Raw genomic sequence first — 22,619 nt, 5'->3', positions numbered from 1 at the left:
GATATGAACAACATAGAGCATTTTGTCCTTACATTTGGTTAATCTTCCTGTAACAAGTAAGTCCCCTTAAGATGTTTGAATATTGGACAGATTCTGAAAGATACAGTGGATTTCAAAAGTTTTTGTTGTTTCATTTTGTTGTTGAGTGACAATGCAGGACAATAGACAAAATTGGGTCTGTTATGGAAGACCATATAAAGCAAATGTGTGTCACTGAATTTCTCTATGCAGAAAAAATGGCACCCACTGACATTTATCAATGTTTGCTGAATGTTTATGGAGACCAAACAATAGATGTTAGCACAGTGAGGCAGTGGGCACACTGATGTGTAAAACAAGCCACATTCTGGATAGCTATGCACAGTAATATCCTTTCTCAAAGTTTATATTTAGTAATTGTAGTTTAAACCTATCTTATTTTAATTGTAGAACGGACTAGCTTGTATGATACTTGACTGGGAAGAAATCTTAATACGCTGCTGTAGTTCTAATTTTTGTGTCTTCTTGGAGCACAAGAGTGAATCCTAGAACATCATAACAGAAACTCTTGCTTTCTACCTAATTATCTAAAATTTCATGTGATAGTATACAATGAGGTCACTCGGCATGTCTTAGAAAATAACTAGTTTTCATAATCCCTAGCTTAGCTATTCATTTGTTGCAATGTTTCACTAGCTGGTTATCCAGATATATTTGTAGGTAATGGAATAATTGCCCACTAAATGGTAATTCACTCTCACTTATCTGAAGTTACCTTTTTTATACTGAAGTGAATTGGAAAAGCCTTATTGTCCATTGGAAATTAGGGTGACTAGAGCTTACAACAAAGTTAAAGAGCAGTAATACGATTGAGTTTAACAGAGGAGAAGGGAATACACAAGTTAACAGCAAGATTACAGCAAAGGAAGCGCCAAGGAAAGAGCTTCTATATCTATAGCAGGGAAGACAGCAATTATAGTCAGAATACGGCTGCAGGAAATTCTAAGAAGAAAAAAACATAGAAATACTATCCACAAATAAATGGCCAAATAGATAAAAACTGGACACAGTACAGCAATTTTGTATGATGGGTCAGGGGGTGAAAACTGAGCTTGCTAGAGGAGGAAGCAAAAACTTGATGGAAAATTTTGGAGATTTAAGTGGAGCATGTAAAAGTTAGAAGCATGGAAAACAATGGAGTGGTTGGGGGGGGGGGGAAAAAAAAAGGTATTTCTTTGTCTCTTCATCTGAACTGTGGAATAAACATTTTGGTTTTCTCCAGTGTTCACAGCCAATAATAGTTTTCAGCAGGAAATATCTGTATTATTCAGTTACTCTTAATTACTGCTTTCCAAATATAATTTATTTTTCAATGCCTTGCTGAAACCTTGTGGGAGATTACTGTAAGAGATCATGTTATTTTATTTTTGTGAAAGTATTTTTATACCCTGTTTGAACTGTTATAATGCCATTATTATACAGGCACAACACTAACTTCTGTTTTTTATCTTCCAGTATTGTGCTTTTTTGATGGCAGATAAACTCATAGATTAGAATGAGAAAGTTATAATTATTTGTTAAGTCAAGAGCCTCTGAACTGCTATTTTGAAGGCTGGAATGTAATAGTATGATGAACCTCTATGTCCATGCATTCAGATCTAAGGAAAATTTAAAATACAGTTTCTAAAGAGTTATTTAAGGTTTCTATAATCTGGCAGCTAACATACTGTCTGAAAAGATTAAATGTCGAGTTAAATGATAGATTACTGAACAGCTTTTTTGCTTTAACTAGTTATCCTATTCAAGGAATGGTATTTCTCAGTTTAACTGGAAGAAATAAGGCAAAACAAACAAACAAACAAACACATAAGAATATCCATAATTTTCTCTGTTCATCAAGTACACAAAAGGCAATTTTTATAAATTTAAACATATTTCACCTAGAATCATAGAATATTCAGAGCTGGAAGGAATACACAATGACGGATTCCAACTCCTGGCTCCACATAGAAACACCCAAAGTTCTAAACCATGTCTCTGAGTGTTGTTGAAATGCTTCTGGAGTTCTGGAACAATTGTCATTGTGACCACTACCCTGGGAAGCCTGCCTCAGTACCTGACAACCCTCTCAGTAAAGAATCTTTCTCTGAAGCCAAACCTGACCCTCCCATGACATGCCTTCACGCTGTTCCCTCAGGTCTTGTCTCTGTCACCAGAGGGATCATTGCCTGAGTATTCTCTGCTCCCATGAAGAGTTGTAGGCCACCATGAAACCTCCCCTCAGCATACTCTTCTCTGGTCTAAATAAACCAGTGGACGTCAGCCACTCCTCATACATTTTGCCCTGTAGGCCCTTCACCATCTTTCTAGCTCTCCTTTGGATGCTATGTCATTCTTACAGTGCACAAAATGGCACACAGTGTTTGAGGCAAATATGCGCCAGCACAGAGAAAAATGGGCTGGCAGTGCTGTACCTTATGTTATTCAGGGTACGGCTGGCCATCTGGGGCTCCTTAGGCACTGAGATTCAACCACAAATTCCAAATCTCTTTCCATGGGGATGCATTCCAGTCTCTTGACCCTCCAGACTGTACATATTTCAAGGGTTGCCTCATCATACATACAGATTCCAGCACTTGATCTTGTTAAACTAAATGTGTTTGCTAAGCCATCCAATTTGTCAAGATGTCACTGCAAGACATCTCTATCCTTGAGGGTATCAATGGCTCCTCCTCCCAGTTTAGCATCATATGCAATCTAATCTTATTTAGTATACATTTGAGTTCTGCATTCAAGAAATTTATGAATACATTAAAGGAAATATATACAATATATGACTAATCAATTAAGTTGAATAATTTTGTTTATCTTTTTTCCCTTCAGGTGTTGCCTGACTATTTACCATTTTCAACCACCTCACTAACTCTTGAAAATCCACCTCTTATTAAATAAATAACAATTTACTTTATGCTGCATGTATAGATGCTTTAAATGGCACTTTATATTTCTTACAGTGAATCAGTGTCAGTACTTTACAGGCTTGTTTGGCCTGATTCCATGACTAACAGGGCAGAGAAACCCACAGATGCATGCCTCAGAGAGGAAAAGGGAAATAAAAGGGGAGAAGAATGGAAAGATGGGCCCAAAAACAAAACAGCAGCAATGATCTGAGGAGAAACAAACTATTTACTTCATAAGACACCAGAATGCAAGATAACACACTATAATAAAATGTAATGCAATATAACTAGAATTGAAGCTAACAAATCAAATAAAATGGGAGTTTCTGAAAGCCAAAGGCCTTACTCAAATGCTGTGATGAGACAGCACCCGCAACAGAGATGATCCAGACCACTGAAAGTGCTATGAGGTGACCAACAAAGGCTTTTTATCTTTTCCCACTGAGCAGAAATGATAATAGATAGTGAAGAGTCCTCTGGTAAATGTAGTAGTTCTCTTTTGGGTCAAGTACTCAGACCTGAGCATTAGCTCTTTAACTCCCAGTGCGCTACATGGTATTATGATGCGGAATGCCAAGAACCAAAAATCATAAAATCATGACAGTGAGTTATCAATATATTAGCAAAAATGCATTCACAGATTTTCCCCATTAGAATTCCTTATTTCCCTGTCAAAATAGAAAAAAAAGTGTGTGAATGCTGAAGCAGCCTTGGAAGGTGCCAGGACTTAAGAAGGCTTTAGGTAGCTCCATAAATTACTCTGCTTTGAGTATAAACAGTGTTCTTTTCAGAATTGCTTGTCTTAGTTATGGGTAAGCTGTACTTAAAGGTCATTTACAGAAACTATAGCACGTGTAATGAGGAATTAGGGCAGAACAGAAGTATTATACTGTCTCAGTGAGGAAGTTTCACTCAGTGCACTGATGTATGTTCAGAACAGTGAAGACTGGCCACTATTACAGGTGTCTTTCAACACTCAGAGATTAAAAGACTAATAAGCAAGTTTGGTATTAATTTTTGCATTTTTCCCATTTTTATTTTCTATTTATTTATTTATTTTTGATAGTTAAAATTCTGAGAGATGAGAATGACATTGAAAAAAGGCTACAAGGTTTGAATGGAATTGGTACAATAGAAATTGTAGGTATTCTGCATCTCTATTCAGGTTTTGTGACCTTTTAAGTTGACCACATGTTCAAACTTTGTACCTCTGATGAGGTCATATAAACTTCACCAGTGTGACGATGTCTAAGTGGGCATCCTCTGAGTATTTGCTTTTTTCTGTTTCTTTTCACTCCTCAGAATTGGTGGTTGTAATTATAGTTACAAAATGAAAAATAACTGTCAATGAATACATTCTTCTGAGCCTGTAATTTAAAATAATGAGTTCTAGCTACTGTCAAAAGGGCTCCTACTTTGTAAAAGGAGATTTGATTTTACAAGAATTTATTCAGTTTTACTCTTGAACTTCATGTCATCTTCCAGAGGAAAGGTGCTGAAGATATATTCTCTTTTTAGTAAGTTCCATCTGATAAGTAACTCTAAGTTTGGATATGTATAATGATGATTTTGTCACTAGCATCCTGAGCAAGATCTTTATACAGTTAAATTCATTAATACACGGAAGGATGAACCAGTTTCTCTTGAGAATTTAGTGGAAGAATTCACTATATAGTCTAAAAGCCCTTGTACTAAAGCAAAATAATGAAACATTAAAAGATCATTGTTTGCTAAAGAAAATAATGAAGAAAATCTAAGTTACTGGGATGGAAATCAGTTTCTGTGCAATCAGAAGGGCTTGCACCATGTTTGTGTTGATTTTAATGTGAATGTTAGGAAGGTGTACCAGGACTGTTTCAGTCCTGCAGTAATAGCATAAGAACTTTTGTCAAAGCTGCAAGGAAAAAAAATTCTATTTCTTCCAATAAACATCTCAGCTGTACCTTGTGTAAGTGAACCATTTTCCCATTTATGCAAAAAATTAAATCCTATTAAGTAAAATCTGTTATTTATTTTCCAGTTTTCTCAAATTTAAGTGTTTCCAATTAGAATTCCTTCCTCACTCGCTATCTCATCCTCTCTAACCTTCTGTTTATAATTGTCATATACGTGCCATGTAAATGTGTAATATACATATATGCATACAAGTATGTATTCAGGGAAAGTCAGATAGTGGATTGCATTCTGAATATGCTAATTCATCCATCAAACAGAGATAGGTCAGGTGACAGGTTAGCTGAAAGCCAGGACGACCTATTTGAAAGGACAGCCAGCTATTCAAAAACATAAAAAATAGCTGATTGGATGTCTCAGTACAGTCTCTCACCAATTAAGTTTTTCTTCCTACAGCAGAAAATACAAATGCATTAACCACAGTTTGCTCTTTATTAGGTAAATAAAACTTAATCTGAGATGTCATTTTGTACTTTTAAGTATTTTGAAATACTGAATATACTTGCAAACTAAATAGTCAACACCCCCTCTCCCCCAACAACAATAAAACAAAACAACCACAATAGCAATAATAAAATATGAAAGGAAAACTGAAATGGAAGGTGTGTATTCAACAGTATAATAGAGATTGTTAGTACAATAGGAGAAAACTGGATGTACACACTAGGAGTACTTATTACAAGTATGGCTAATGGTAGCTACTTCCTTTAGTTGGAATGTGTCCTTGGCTAGTATTTTTAATATCTTCTCCTATAATAAAATACCAGACTTCAAGAATACTTCTGTAGAGTGTGTGGGTAATAACTAATAGAGAAACATGATGACAGCTTACAGCTCCTGGAAGAGTTTAATGGCTGGGAAAGAGAGGAAATATTTATATTAGTTTATGTTGCTTCACTCTTGAGTAATGGGATGAGATTAAAAAAGGGAAAACTCAAGCTGAATTTTATGTAGAAATTTCCTGACAGTAGATCTATTAAGTAATGGAATAACTTCCCTCAGGATATTTAAAATGAGGCTAGACTGTATGTCCAATGGGACAATGTATTGGTAAATACACGATAGGAAACAACTCAGAACTTAGAAGAGTGAACAACTAGATAGTCTGATAATTTTATTTTTTTTACTGGTGTTGAATGAATTTGTGAGCTCAAATAAAACTAGGAAAAGAAAATAAATGTCATTAAGTACTAGACAGATTAACAGTAATAAAAGTCAGTTGTGAAATAGGTTTGGTGATTTTTGTATTGCACTGCTCTACACGAACACTGTCAATGCATACTAGGCATGAAATTAAGTGAATATTAGTTGAATACTAATTAACCTATTTTCTCCAAAAAATGGAATCCCTTTATCCTTCACCCAAGCATAAAATGACTCCCCACACCTGTGTATTTCACCCTTTGCATTGCTTTCTCCCCCATCACCACTTTCACAGTACAGAATCTGGAATGGAATAAAGAGATTTATTGCTGAAGAAAGTAGTGAAAACACAAATACATGGGAAGGCCTAAGACCACAAATATGCAGATGTTTTCACTGGGTCTATCCTTTTGCTTATAACTATAACAAAGATAAAAAGCATATGACAAACGAGTAGTGGACGTATGTACTGACTGTACTTAGCATGTAAATTGTTTTCATCTGGCCAGTCATCTTACATTTCATGGCTTGATTCTTGGATTTACGGGAATTATTTGCTGCATTCCCTGTTGTAGCATGAATAAAGTAAATGACTTCACAAAGAACTACAGAAAAAGGTACAAATGAATAGAGTGCATTAAAAAAAAAAAAAAAATAGTTTTGTTGTTCAAAGCATTCTAGAGTAGGTTGGTATTTTCTGGTCTTCTTTAATTATCTAATCATAGTAATGAAAAAAATAAATAGATTTATATTTTGAATGTAAATACACTTGCAAGTTATTCGTTTATAATTTTCCATCTTATTGAGTAGAAAAATTGAAAAAATGTGCAGAAAAAGCTCTAAGTATGCTGTGATTTCACCTACTGTATCATATTTTACTGCTCAGTCTGTTAAGTTCATAAGATGCTGCTGAAGTAATTCAATCAAATAAAGTGAAAATAATATTGATGAAAATCTTTGTCGTTTTTATGAACTCATAAATTTTAGAGTGTAAATGCATAAGCTGCTTCTCAGAAACCGTGGAAGTGTTCGTATCATAATTCTAAATACGGATAAAATATGAATCAAATATTAACAGATGAACCTAAAGTCATTTGACCACATTTTTGGGTTATAAACCAGAAGCTATTAACATCTCCTGAATGGCTATCCATTGTTTTCTTCTTTCGCTCTCTATTTAAAATATATTTATTTTGCCTATTGGAATTTCATATCCTTTCATGAGTATGAAGGAAAGTTTAGGAAAGTCAGGAAAACTGATACAAAAATGTCTCCTTTCTCTCTCCTCCAACTGTGACTTATGGAAACAGTAATTTTAGTCCCGTATCAATATTTCTCTTTATTGTACCTAAGCTGTTGTATACTCAAGATGGAGTAAGTTAAGGAACTGAAACCTATTTTTTTCAGTCTTCTTTCTTTAGAAGTTTTCCATTACTAATGTCTTTATTCTTTTACTGTCTTTGATTTTAGGGAATTTTCTTTTTTCCTAGAATTTATTTCCATAGCCCTGCTCTTTAATCCTCTGAAACTATTACATTACTTTGGATTAAAGAGTTTCAGTGATATTTATGTGCTCACAACATTTTTTTTTCTCAATTTTCCTGTACATTTATTACTTTATCTTCCACCAGTCATCGAAGTACAGAACAGAATCATAGAATCATTAAGGTTAGAAAAGATCTTTATCATAATTTAGTCCAACAGTCCACCCACCACCAATATTTCCACACTAAATCATGTCCCTCACGTTACTTCAATACAGCCAGGGATGGCGATTCCACAACCTCCCTGAACCGCCTATTCCAGTGCCTGACTGCAGTCTCAAAGAAGAAATTTTTCCTAATATCCAACCTTAACCTTCCCTAGTGCAATTTGAGGCCATTCCCTCTAGTCCTGTCAATAGTTACTTGGGAGAAGAAGCTGACCTCAAACTCACTACAACCTCTTTTCAGGTAGTTGTAGTGAGTTATAAGGTCACACCTGAGCCCCCATTTCTCCAGATTAAACAGCCCCAGTTCCATCATCCAATCCTCATAAGATTTGTGGTAAGACGTTGATCTCAGTCAGTAATGGCTGTAGTCATACTGACTGTATATAGCTGCACAGCACAGTTTGAATTACATTTTCTGTCTTACTTTTAGTCCTTGTGGAGATTACTTTTTCTTCATCTATCAAGCAGGTGGTCGTTAATGGAGTAAAGTCCAGCTGGTGACCCGTTACAAGTGGTGTCCCCCAGGGGTCAGTACTGGGGCACATCTTGTTTAATATTTTTACTGATGACATGGATGAGGGAATTGAGTATATCCTCAGTACATTTGCAGATGACACCAAGTTGGGAGGCAGTGTCAATCTGCCTGAGGGTAGGAAGGCCCTCCAGAGGGATCTAGATAAACTGGATCATTGGGCTGAGGTTCAACAAGGCCAAGTGCCAGGTCTGGAGAGAGAAGGCTCAGAGGAGGCCTCATTGAACTCTACAAATTCCGGAAGGGAGGTTGCGATGAGGAGGGGTTTGGCCACTACTTCCAAGCAACAAAAAGGACCTGAGGAAATGGCCTGCCCAGGGAAGTAGTGAAGTTGCTGTCCCTAGCAGTGTTCAAGAGGCATCTTGATGAAGAACCACAAGATATAGTTTAGTAGCTTGTGGTAGCAGTGGTGATGGGAGGACAGCTGGACTAGATGTCCTTTCCAACCTTGGGATTCTATGATTCTATGATTCATTTGTTTGTTTAGTTATAATCTGTAGTATGGAATATATTAAATAAATAAATAAATAGACTTCAGCAACAAAAACAATAAGGTAATGATTATTGGATTGGAAAGTGGATTAGTCATATCAGGTAACTCTACTTTTGAAGTGCTTCATTAAATTTATTGAAACCTGATTTTGTACTTTTGCCACTGGTATACTCCTCACACAAGAATGCAGAGACAATGGGTTCCTAAATTCAAGGCACAGAGAAGTGAAAGCTGAAGTAGACCCTTCTACCAGTATGAGCCTTAGAAAACAAGAATAACCATTCTTCTTCATTTGTTCAATACTTTGGGCTATAATCAAACTTTTCAAACTAATTAAACCACTGAATAATGCAGGAAGGAAGTCAAGCTGCAATCCTATAATATTTTTGCACGTACTGTTCTAGAAATGACTCTGTGGTTTAAGACTTAAATCCAGTCAGATGATTTTCAACAGGGCTTGTGTCTGCATATATGCATTTTCAAAACTCCATCCTTAGATTTTCTTTTTGTAATCTCAGATCCACATTTACTGATGATGCTATGCTGATATATAGATTAGAGAGTATGTTTTATATGATTTAGTTATGGTCTGCATACCAGTAACTCTACTGAACAATGTATTACCTATCTGTGAAAGACAATATTTATTAAATAAATAAGTGCATGTAAAGTTGAATGGAAAATGGAAAGTTGTATTGCACCACTAAACCGAAAGCAAGATGGAGAAGGTATTTCTCCTACTCTTCCTCTTTCTCTCCTTCTCCCTTTCTTTCTCTCTCCCACTCCCTTTTCCTCTACATCCTTCTCTTTCTCCTTCTCCTCCTTCCTTATCCTTTCTCCTATCCCGTTCTCTTTCCATTTTCATTTTCCTTTCTTTCTTTCTTTCTTTCTTTCTTTCTTTCTTTCTTTCTTTCTTTCTTTCTTTCTTTCTTTCTTTCTTTCTTTCTTTCTTTCTTTCTTTCTAAAGAGAGAGATTCAAAATCCCTCACCGTGACTAGTCCCCACAGAAAAACCAAGACGGAAAAACCAGCCCCTGTAAAAAAAAAAAAACCCCGTTTTTGGGGAAACCCAGAATGTTTTCCAAGCCCCAAACCCTTTTTTCCCTTCAAAAATTGAAAACAAAAAATTTAAGCAAAAGTCAAATTGGGGCAAAAGTCCCCCCCCCCAAGTGAAAGTTGCCCCCTGGTGGGGGTCCCCCCCCCCCCCTGGGAAAAGGTAAAGGCAAAATAAAATTCAACCCAAATAATTTAAAGAAAAGGATAGACAAGGGTTAAAAATCCAGAAAAACTACTGACCTGCCAAATCCTGGAGTGGTAAATAAATTTTACAATTTAAAAAAATTTTAAATTTATATATATTTTATTCAATATAATATATATAAATATATAAAATATAAATTTAATACAATAAGTATATATATATATATATATTTATATTTATATTTATTTATATAAATTTAAATATACAATACAAAATACATTCTTTGACTGATATCCTTGAAAAGTTTTTAAAGACAAAGAAGAAAGAAAGCACCTGGCTTTAAAAGACTGCAAGTCAAGTGGAAAACGAGACAGAGGGGTGTTATTTTAAAAAATGAGAAGTGAGAAAACCAACACTGATAACAGACTTAAACATGAGCTATGCTTTACACCTCAGATTGTAGCTTTTTGTAATGTCTATATCTAAACTGCAATTTTGCCAAAATATTGATCTGATTGTATGTCCCTTGATACTGTCATTTAAAAGCTATGAGTAATCTTCAATACTATTTATTGCTATTGTACTGAAGAGATGGAATGATGGAATTTGCAGCTTTTGCCAGAAGTGTCCTCTCTAATAAGATTAAAAGATAAATATAAATGCTTAACAGGTACAAAATAAGGAAGAATGGAAGTCCAGTGTTTAAACTCTGAGACAACTTGACTTCAAAGCAGATATGAGTAGGGAAGAATAAGAAAGGGAAAAAGGAAATAGAAGAAAGAAAGAAAGAAAGAAAGAAAGAAAGAAAGAAAGAAAGAAAGAAAGAAAGAAAGACAAGAACAGAAAGAAAGACAAGAAAGACAGAAAGAAAAGAAAGAAAGAAAGCAAGAAAGAAAGAAAAGAAAGAAAGAAACGAAAGGAAAAGAAAAGAAAGAAAGAAAGAAAAGAAAGAGAGAGAGAGAAAGAAAAGAGAGAAAGTAGAGAGAGAAGAAGGAGAGAAAAGAGAGAAAGAAGAGAAAGAGAGAAAAGAGAAGAAAGAAAAAAAGGGAAAGGAAGGAAGGGAAAGGAAGGACAGGAAAGAAGGAAAGGAAAAGAGAAGGAAAGGAAGGAAGAAAGAAAGAACGGAAGGACAGGAAAGGAAGGAAGGAAGGAAGGAAAGGAAGGAAGGAAGGAAGGAAGGAAGGAAGGAACGGAAAGGAAGGAAGGAAGGAAGGAAGGGAGGAAGGAAAGGAAGGAAGGAAGGAAAGACGAAAGGAAGGAAAGGAAGGGGAGGAAGTGCAAGGAAGGAAGGAAGAAAGAAGAAAGAAACGAGAGGAAGAAGAAAGAAAAGAAAGAAAGAAAGGAAAGAAAAGAAGAGAGAACAAGAGAGACAAGAGAGTTAGATGTAAAGAATAAAGTAAAGAACAGAGAGCGAAGAAAAGATTAAGATAAGAGAAAAGAAAGACTAAGTACAAGAAAGATAAAGAATAATGTAAGAAAACGCAAAGAAAGACCAAGAAAGAAGAGAAGAAAAGAAAAGAAAATGAAAAGAAATTGAAAGAAAGAAACGAACGCAAAAAAGAAAGAAAAAAGAACAGAAAGACAATGAAAGCCAAAGAAAGAAAGACAAGAAGAAAAAGAAAGAAAAGAAAGAAAGAAAAAAGAAAGACAAAGAAAAGAAAGAAAGAAAGAAAGAAAAGAAAAGAAAGAAGAAAGAAACGAAAGAAAAGAAAAGAAAAAGACAGCGAAAGAGAGAAAGGAAGAGAGAAGAGAGAGAGACGAGAAGTAGACGAGAGAAAAGCAGAGAGAGAAGAGAAAGGGAAAGAAAGGAGAAAGAAAGAAAGAAGAAAGAAAAGAAAAAGAAAGAAGAAAGAGAAAGAAAGAAAGAAAGAAAGAGAGGGAGAGAAGAAAGAAGGAGAGAAAGCGAGAAAGAAGGAGAGAAACAGAGAAAGAGAGAAAGAGAGAAAGCAGAGAAAGAAAAAAAAAGAAAGGAGGAAGGAAAGGAACGGGAAGGAAGAAGGAAGGAAGGGAAGGAGGGAAAGGAAGGAAGGAACGGAAGGAAGGAAGGAAGGAAGGAAAGGAACAGGAAGGAAGGAAGGAACGGGAAAGGAAAGAAGGATATGTATTAGGAAGGAAGGAAGGAAGGAAAGGAAGGAAGGAAGGAAGGAAGGAAGGAAGGGAAGGAAAGGAAGGAAAGGAAGGAAGGAATTGTGAAGGAAGGAAAGAACAGAAAAGAAAGAAAGAAAGAAAGAAAAACGAAAGAAAGAAGAGGAAAAAGAGATGAAACGAGCAGGAAAAGAGAGAGAAAGAAAGAAAGAAAGAAAGAAAGAACAGAAAGAAAGTAAAGAAAAAAGAAAGAGAAGGAAAGAAAAAAGAAAGAAAGAAAAATAAAAGAAAAGAAAGAGAGAAAGAGAGATAAGCTAGAGAGAAAGAAAGAAAGAAAGTAAGAAAAGAAAGTAAAAGGAAAGAAAGAAAGAAAAGAAAGAAAGAAAGAAAAGAAAGAAAGAAAGAAAGAAAGAAAAAAAAAGAAAGAATAGAAAGAAAGAAAGAAAGAAAGAAAGAAAAGAAAAGAGAAGAAAGAAAGAAGAAAGAAAAGCAAAAGAAAAAGAAAGAAAGAAAGAAAGAAAGAAAGAAAAGAAAGAAACAGAAAAGAAAGAAAGAAAGAACAAGAGCGAAAGAGGAGAAAAGAAAGAGAGAGAGAAGAAGAAGAGAAAGAGGAGAAGAGAAAAGAGAGAGAGAAAGAGAAAAAAGAAAGAAAGAAAGAAAGAAAGAAAGAGAAGAAAGACGAAAGAAAGAAAGAACGAAAGAAAGAAAGAAAGAAAGAAAAGAAAGAAAGAAAGAAAGAAAGAAAAGAAAAAGAGAAAGAGAAGAGAGAGAGNCTCTCCTCTCTTTCTTTCTCTTTCGCTCTTCTCCTGCTTCTTTCTTTCTGTCTTTCTTTCTTTCTTTCTTTCTTCTTCTTTGTTCTTCTTTTTTCTTCTTTTCTTGCTTTCTTTCTTTCTTTCCGTTTCTTTCTTTTCTTTCTTTCTTTCTTTCTGTCTTTCTTCTTTTCTTTCGCTTCTTTTCTTCTTTCTTTCTTTCTTTCTTTCTTTCTTTCTTTCTTTCTCTTCTTTCTTTCTTCTTTCTTTCTTTCTTTCTTTCTTCTTTCTTCTTTCTTCTTTCTTTCTTTCTTTCTTTCTTTCTTCTTTCTGCTCTCTTTCTCTCTTTTCGCTCTTTTCTTTCTTTTCTTTCTTCTTTCTTCTTTCTTCTTTCTTTCTTTCTTTCTTTCTTTCTTTCTTTTTTCTTCCTTCCTTCCTTCCTTCCGCTTCCTCCTTCCTCCTTCCTTCCTTCTCTTTCCTCCTTTCCTTCTGTCCTTCCTTCCTTCCTTTCCTTTCCTTCCTGTCCTTCCTTCCTTCCTTCCTTTCCTTCCTTCCGTTCCTTTCCTTGCCTTCCATTCCTCCTTCCTTCCTTCCTTCCTGTCCTTGTTCCTTCCTTCCTTCCTTCCTTCCTTCCTTCCTTCTTTCGTTCCTTCTTCCTTCCTTCCTTTCTTTATTTTCTTTCTCTCTTTCTCTCTTTCTCCTTGTCTTCTTGGCTCTCCTTCTCTCTCTGTCTTTCTCTCTTTCTTTCTCCTTTCTTCTTTCTTTCCTCTTTCTTTCTCTCTTCTTCTTCTTTCTTTCTTTCTTTCTTTCCTTCTGCTTCTTTCTTTCTTTCTTTCTTTCTTTCTTTCTTTCTTTCTTTCTTTCTTTCTTTCTTTCTTTCTTTCTTTCTTTCTTTCTTTCTTTCTTCTATTTCCTTTTTCCCTTTCTTATTCTTCCCTACTCATATCTGCTTTGAAGTCAAGTTGTCTCAGAGTTTAAACACTGGACTTCCATTCTTCCTTATTTTGTACCTGTTAAGCATTTATATTTATCTTTTAATCTTATTAGAGAGGACACTTCTGGCAAAAGCTGCAAATTCCATCATTCCATCTCTTCAGTACAATAGCAATAAATAGTATTGAAGATTACTCATAGCTTTTAAATGACAGTATCAAGGGACATACAATCAGATCAATATTTTGGCAAAATTGCAGTTTAGATATAGACATTACAAAAAGCTACAATCTGAGGTGTAAAGCATAGCTCATGTTTAAGTCTGTTATCAGTGTTGGTTTTCTCACTTCTCATTTTTTAAAATAACACCCCTCTGTCTCTTCACTGACTGCAGTCTTAGCCAGTGCTTTCTTCTTGTCTTTAAACTTTTCAAGGATATCAGTCAAAGAATGTATTTTGTATTGTATATTTAAATTTATATAAATAAATATAAATATAAATATATATATATATATATATAATATATATATATTTATATATATTATATGAATAAATATATATAAATTTAAATAAATTGTAAATTTATTACACTCAGATGCAGGTCAGTAGTTTTCTGGATTAACCTTTCTATCCTTCTTAACTATGGGTATGATATTGCCTACTTTCCCAGACACCAGGCACTTCACTTGACTGCCATGACTTTGCTATTGTCATTGAGAGTGGCTTGACATCTGTCAACGGTTTACAGGCTGGTTCGTCTTGGTTCTGTGACTAGTCAGGTGGAGGGATTTTGCAAAATCCACGCCTCTGGAGAAGGGAAACAGGAGACCCCAAAATAGTTAGAAAAAAACAAAACAAAAAAACAAAACAAACAAAAAAAAAAACACCCAACAACAGCAATGATCTTAGGAGAAACAAACTAATTTACTAAATATGGTATCAGAGTGCAAGATAATTAGAATTGAAACTAATAAATCAGATATAATGAGAGAGTATCTGAAAGCTGTAGGCCTTACAGTAATCGTGCAGTCAGGATGGGCAGCAGTGAAGGAGAAGAGCGGTGAAGAGAAAAGCCAAAGGAAAGCAAGAGATTGTCAGATGACCCGTCACTGCCTTATATGCATTCCCCCTGTGCAGGAATGTGAAAGACAAAACTGTTTCTTTTTTGTCTCAAAGCTTGCTTCATGAGGCCTTTCTGATGGTAAGACTCTGACTGACCACTGCTCATTATCTATGAGGGTGAATGTACCATGCCACAATACCTCTACTTATGATTGCAAAGATAAGCAGAAGCAGTCTTTTTCTGCTTCTAAGGACAAGCAGTCTTTTTGCAGGGGTGCTGCTTGGAGGAGCAGACCTCTGCAAAAAGTGATAATTGAGTAGCACTGATTTTAATTGCATAAACTCATAGAAATTCAATGGAATTCCCAGTGCAAAAATGGATGTATATAAATAATTTGATTTTTAAAGGTTTTGGTCAGAAAATATGTATGTCAGGTTTATGGGAAATTGGTAACCACAGCCTGAACCTCTGATTAATCAGCTCAAGCAAGTGTTGGGTCAGCTGTGGGAGCACAGGTGAGAGTAATTTAGCTGTGCTCCCAGAAGGGGTGGAGCTCGACTCCACCTCCTCTAGAGCTCATTTAAGGTCTGACCACCACTAAAGCAGCATCTCTTGGAGATTGCTCCTTGGTGGAGATTGCCTCAGTGGTTCCCAGCAGACTGAAGGCTTCCATATGGGTGAGTTTTTTCTGTAAATAATCTTTTGGATATTTACTACTATGTTTTCATTATTGTCACTGTACAGTCAGATTAATTTTTATTTTAAAATTTTAGATTTCTAGTATGTTTTTTTTTTCTTTTTTCTTTTTTTTTTCTAGTAGTGATTAATAGCTGGATTAGTATGACATATAATATAAAAATGTCAGTGGTTTAACACTTTGAGGAGGAAATTAAAGTTTTACTAAACTAACCAGGAAACTTCCTTTCCATATCTTACCAAACTGATTCCAGGCCAGTAAAATATATCAAAATCAGATGGTACTGATACTCACTGGATATGAAATAATGCAAAACCCACTAACTGTCTGAATGAAAACTGTCATAAAATAAGATCCTGCTGAAATTGCAAGAATTATAGGTAACTAGTGCAATTAGCGCCAGAATTTTTAGATTAACTTAGCTCTTAGTACTCTTTACCTGTTATTGCTATTAAAATGGGTCTAAATTTAAAAATTGCAAGTGCATCAGAGACAAGAATCTGTGTTATAGTGAACTGATGGACCTTAAACAGACTAAAAATACATAAATCAGAAAGTGATAAAAGATACCACCATTTTTCTTATAATTCTACCTACAGGTGTTTGTTTTTATTTTGTTCTGTTTTACCTTTATATTTGTCTTTATAGATGTTTGAAAATGAAATTTCTTGAGGAATCGAACACCACAACAAGTCTCTATCCTTCATCAACTTATCACCTTTCAGTGCCTATCTAGTCAAGGATCTTTTGCTTACTAATGAAGAAACTGTACTATTATTTGTATGCTGAGTCTTCTTGTAATGCAGAAATAACATTCCTAGGGAACATAAATTTTGTTTTGTTCTGTACTGCTGTTCAAAGATGTTAACTGGGAGGGAGGGGGAAAGAAAATAAAAAATAGGGAGGATAACAACCACATCAAATGTATAACACTTTTTTTTTTTTTAATATATATTTATCCATTGCTTTTTCTATGAATTTGACTTCTTGTTAATTTAAAATTATTTTAAAATGCTAACTAGCAATTAAGCACAAATAATCATGAAGTAGGCAAGTATCAGACTATTTATCTTTGTTAATTGATTTATCCTTATAATTAAGGGCATAAAGTCGTCTAATACCATTAAGCCACATCAGAAAGAAAAGATTGTCAAAAGTAAGTAGGAGGAAAAAGAAGAATATCAATAAATTTTCACATAGATCATATGCTGGGTTGGGTATCTATAACAACTTCTGAAGTCTGTTTATTTTACAGAAGTTCTAATTATCATAATTTATTCTGTATTTTGCTCTCCCATTTTATAACTGTTTTTAGAGAATATGTGAGCCAAACATGACTTCTCTCCCCGTAGTAACTTCCTCTGGATTGATTTAGCTTTCTTCACAGCATCCTTTGCAAGAATAATTTGTCACTGTGCCCCCTGCCAAACAAAGATGCTTTTGTTTATGTTTGTTTTTCTTGGTTCTGTTACTGGTTCTAATAGCTTCATTTAATATACATATTATGGAGCCTAGATAAAGTGCAATAATTTATGTCTGTACTATGTGAAGCATCAATGTTTTATTGTTTCCAGGGAATTATTCGTTTAATCACTAGTGGGTGGGGAAGCAGACTTTTCACAGTCTGCCAAGATCTACTACAAACAGATTATACAACTAATAAAGACAGACCTCATTGCTAGTTATATTCAAATAATCCCTAGATCTTTAGTGAATTAAAACCTCTTTGGGGTACCTATTTAGTTATAATTAAGTTTTAATTAAATACAGTCAAAACTCTCTGCTTTAACTGAACACAGACAAAGCCCTTTAGGAATTTTTCCATTTGCTTAAATTGATTCTCAGCATGGCTACCTATATCTATGTGATAGTGCCAGAGCTTTCCATTTTTCTGGTTACTCATACATCTTCGGTTGAACTTTGGGTAACTAAAGTTGTGAGAAAAGAGCAGGGATGTAGTATCATAGCACCAGCTATAGCCAGAAGTGAAGAGGCCACTGAAAAATAGTGGCTGGAGTGAAGAGAGTGCAAGATGTGTAAAAGTAGAGAACCTGTGACTGGGATCTGCTGGCCAGAATTGAAGGTTTCAGTAAAGATATTAAGATCTTAAGAGCTTTGGTATCAGAATACACTGGGTCTCACTGTTGAGTATTTTGTACATAACACAGAATTGCAAAGTCATTTGTGGTTCTTAAGAGTGTGTTGCTTTCATAAAGAAATGGATATCTGAAAAATATTTGTCTTTGAAAAGGCCCCAGTATTGCTTCAACCTGTCATTTATTTCTTTAGGAATAAACAAGCTAAACAGAACACATACCCACCAGCAAAAATAATACATAATTTGTGTGCAGATCTTCCTGTGGTGAAAGGATTTCTTTTATTGCATATTTGTGAGAACCTGATCATACTGACTTTGTTTGTTTCTACTGATAGAATCCTGTAGTGGTTCTTACTGTTTTTCACCTTTGTCTTTTCTTCATTGCAGTATAACTTGCAATAGTTACAGTAGATTAGCAAGTTTAAAACTGGTGTTAGTGTTACAAATAAAGAATTAACAGCAGAAATCAACACATCAGGTGTTGAAATAGTTGTGCAAAATCTCCCTCTTCACACTTCCAGAACTTTTATTTGGTTTCCTTTTGCTGTTGGCCTGCCTGAGTGTAGTGATGCTCCACAAAAGGGGACCAGTACAGTTTGACATCTTTATTGGTGGCATGAACAATTGTAGAGTGCATCTTCAGCAAGGTGGGTAACACTAAGCTGAGCAGTGTGGTCAAGATGCTAGAGGGAAGAGGTACCAACAAGAGTGCTGGAGTCTGTGTAAACAAAGTGCAGCTCAACACAGCCACATGCACCTGTGTAAGGGCAACTTCTATGAGACCTGAACAGATAGGTGAGTTGGGTGAAGAGGAATCTAGTGAGAACTTGACAAGGGCATGTGCAGAGTCCAGTCCTTGGGGAGGAATAACTGCCTGTATCAGAACAGGTTAGGGATTGACTGTTGGAAAGAAGCTCTGTGGAGAAGAATGTTAATGTCCTTGTGGAGAACAGGTTGACCATGAGCCATCAGTGTGCCACTGTAGCCAAGGTGCGCAATAGTATGCCAGGTTACATTAAAAATCAGGGCCAGCAGGTTCTTCTTCCCCTCTACTCTACACTTGTTACAGTTCTGGAAAGACAGGGATCTTCTGGAGAAAGTACAGCAGAGGGCCATGAAGTGGGTCTAGAGCTGAGAAATCTGAGATTGTTCAGTCTGGAGGAGGCAAGACTGAGAGCAGATCTTATCGACGTGTATAACTATCTAAAGTGCTGGAGTCAAGAGGATGGGGACAGATACTTTTTGGTGGTATGCAGTGACAGGACAAGGGTCAGTGGGCACAAAAAGTTCTATACAAATCTGAGGAAGAATTTAATTACTTTAGGGGTGACAGGGCACAGGAACAAGCTGTCCAGAAAGGGTGTGGAGTTTTCTTCTCTGTAGATATCAAAATTTCCCTGGACATTTACTTGTACAATCAACTCTAGGGAGACTGTTTCAGCAGGGTGATTGAACTATGTAATATCCAGAGGTCACAGTATCACAGTCTCGTGCGGGTTGGAAGGGACCTTAGAGATCATCGAGTCCAGCCTCTGGGATTTGAGCCTCCTGTGTAGCAGAGCTGCACTTCTACCACTTGTGCCACAGGGGGGATTCGAACCTGGGACTCTGGTGTTGCAATCAATCCCTGTGGTTCTAAGATTCGATAAGACATTCCTCCTCTACTCTGCTCTTGTTAGACTCCACCTGCATTCAGTACTGCATTCAGTTCTGGGATCCCCAGCAAAAGAGATATATGGATTTGTTGGAATGAGTCCAGAGAAGGGCCAGGAAGATGATCAGAGGGCTGGAGCATGTCTCACAAGAAGAAAAGCTGAATAAGAGAGATTATTCATCCTAGAAAATAGTGTTCAAGGGAGATTTTTTTCTAGTGGTATTCCAATAGAAAAAGAAGTCCTGCAAGAAAGAAAGGGATTCCTTATCAGGCAGTGCAATGGTAGTATAAGGATGAATGGTATTAAAGAGGTGTTTTTTATTTTTATTTTATTTATTTTTAAAGGTTGGACTGTCCAATTTGGATAATAATAATACTGTTCCCTTAGAAGCTGCAACAGTTGTGTATAATTTTACCTGAGGCACAAGAACATCAATGGTTCTTTTGTCAGTTTTCCTCTACAGCATGTTTTTGTTGTTTGTTTGTTTTTGTTTGTTTGTTTTGGTTTGGTTTTTTTGTGTTGTTGTTTTTTGTTTTGTTTTTTGGTTTTTGTTTTTAAATTTATTTATGTATCACTCTAATGATAATTATCAAAATGGCTACTGGCAGCATAATATATGATATTATATACAAACAGGATTTTTGTTCAAACTTTTTCTTGTTTTATTGCTGTATTTTCCAGTAGGAAACTGATTTTACACAAGAAAGTAAAATTATCACTTATTTTGCCCATGTGAGAATCAGTCTACTTTTTATCACACACTGGTCTGGATTAAAAGCTAAAGCATATTATTTCTCTAACTTTCCATATTTACTGTTTTTAGAGCTTGTCTCTTTTACACCAGTGAACAAGAGGACTTGAAATATCCTCTGGTTAAACAACTCATATTATGTCCAGAACATTTCTAAAGAAGGTAAAAAGAAGCCCATAAATTTTATAAAACATAAATAATTTTCCAAACTGAGATTCATAATGGTCTGCTTATCTTAAAATCAAACAATATTTTTTTCATTCATGACTTTATAAATTGATCTGAATGCGTATATCATGCTTATCTCATAGATATTTAATCACATTTTCTGGAAACTCAGATTTTAGCCCTGTTCCACTGAAGTTAGATGATGTATCATAGTATCATAGTCTCATGCGGGTTGGAAGGGACCTTAGAGATCGTTGAGTCCAACCCCCTGGAATTCGAGCCTCCTGTGTAGCAGAGCGGCATTCCTACCACTTGCGCCACCGGGGCACACGTGTATAGGCATATATATTCATACCCTTCCAATATGAAATTTTGCAGAAAACAACAACAACCCAAAAAAGCACAGAATGAATCCCTGTGTAATGGTGTTAAGTTTCTCAAGAAAGCCATTTTCATTCCTGGAAAAACCCAGGTTATAAAATTCAGACAATATATTGTATTAATTCTGCCCAGTATATCTTTCACAATTTAATGCTGAATTGTCTGAAGCTATACTACAAAATTAGCCCACTGTAGTAAATATGGAAAATGTGGAACTTATTTCAGTTAGTTCTTGTGAATGTTATTCTTGAGTGTAAACATGACTAGAATCTTTGCGTATGAACAAGAGGTAAAAAAACGCATAATACCTAAAATGAAACAGACAAAACCTGTCAGGTAACCCCGTTTTTTTCATTTTTGCATAATATTTGATATTTAAGTGTACTGCTAGTATGCCCAATTGTGGAGGGTGTTTCAACAGCTGCTTAGAGTTAGCTATTCTTATGCCAGAACTGCTCTTTGTCAGTTGTAGGCAGTTTCAGTATGTGCTGCTATTTTTATCCTCCAAGCACAGTGATAAGCCTGTCTAATAGACTATGGTTTATCAGTATAGATAATAGTAAGTTATGACTGATTAAATACATAAAGAAAACTATTTTTTTCTTTTTTTTTTTTTTCTTTTTTGCACAAAACATCTAGACACCAAGTGGAAGTTTTGAACATGGGAGTCTTCAATGCAGGGTTGAGTGCCCCTCTTACTGCAGTGCCTCACAGCTCAGCAAGCACAGAAAATGTACAAATCTTTGCCTTAGCAGCTCTAGGTGCTGCTACTTGAAGCACTGATATGGGATCATTAGTAACCTCCCTTCCTTTGGAAAAGATGCTGTAACGGTGCTCCTTTGCATTGTGATTCTTCCCTTCTCTTAAGAGTCCCTACTGAGATGGATCAGAGGAGTGGATCTACCTGGACTGACACTCTGCTCAAATAGTCCCTGGCTAGAATGAAGTCAGAAAGTACTTTGTATGTAGAGATTTGGCTTGCATGATTTTGCACTGTAGCCATGTGGCTAATCTGAATTTATCACTTAATATGATATAATAGCTGTAAAGGCAGTAAAAATTCTTCATGATTATATTTGATATTATGGTTTACCTGATATGAATAGAAAGTAAGCTGTACAAAGGCAATTTTCTTTTCATTTTTGCACAGCAATAAGGACTGTTATTCTCCTCAACTTCCCAAAGCATATTTCTGAAATAATGGAAACTTTACGTTTATTGTAGACATAGAAATGATAATTTGGAGGATGAAAAAATTCTTCATTGATCTGAACCAAGCTCCCAGATGTGATGATTTCCCTCTTCTGCACAGCAAGTTGTATTTCTCATATGCCAAGAAAAGGCAAATTTTACATAACACTTTGCCAATAATCATAGAACATCCTGTGCTGGAACCAACCCACAAGAATCAGTGAATCCAACTTCTACCTCCACAAATGAGGCATGTGTCTGAGAATATTGTCTAAATGTTTCTTGAACTCTGACAGTCTCGGTATTGTGACCACTGTCCTGGGCAACCTGTTCTGTGCTCATCACCCTCTGTGTAATCTGGATAATCTTTTCCTAACCCCTTCAACTCTCCCCTGACAGGGTTCTATGTCATTCCCTCGTTCTATCATGGTCACCAGAGAGCAAAGACCAGTGATGCCCCTTTGCTCCCCTCAGCTTCTTCTGCTCCGGGCTGAAAAAATCATAGGACCTCAACCACTTCTCGTATGTCTTGCTCTCTACTCTTTATCGTCTCCATTGCCTTCCTTCAGACATGCTCTCCAATAGTTTTATCACTGAAATGAATGCACAAGATAGAGACAGAAAGTGCAGAGCAGAACAACCGCTTCCCTTGCCCACCTGGCAGTGCTGGGACTGATGCACACTGGGATGCAGTTCACTGTTTGGACTGCCAAGGCACACTGTTGACTCAGATTCTACTTGTCGTCAGCCAAAACAGCAAGATCTCTTTCTATCAATCTGTTCCCCAATCTATACAACTATCCAGGGTTGCCTCACTCTGGGCACGGAATCGAGCACTAGTTAAACTTGATATGGTTAGTGATTGCCCAGCCCTTCA

At 35.9% G+C, this 22,619-nt stretch overlaps 1 long non-coding RNA gene across 1 annotated transcript; it reads left to right on the top strand.

Moving 5' to 3' along the window:
- The first annotated feature begins 20,027 nt into the window (after positions 1-20,027).
- Positions 20,028-22,071, top strand: LOC116652562. Its single transcript, XR_004305721.1, has 2 exons — positions 20,028-20,164; positions 21,191-22,071. It is a non-coding gene; the product is annotated as an uncharacterized LOC116652562 (long non-coding RNA).
- Positions 22,072-22,619: the final 548 nt, after the last annotated feature.

Source organism: Coturnix japonica, chromosome Z (assembly GCF_001577835.2).
Source record: "Coturnix japonica isolate 7356 chromosome Z, Coturnix japonica 2.1, whole genome shotgun sequence".
In the NCBI taxonomy this organism is placed as follows: Eukaryota; Metazoa; Chordata; class Aves; order Galliformes; family Phasianidae; genus Coturnix; species Coturnix japonica.
The sequence above is the reverse complement of the archived record's forward strand: the minus strand, read 5'-3'. Positions and strand labels throughout refer to the sequence as shown.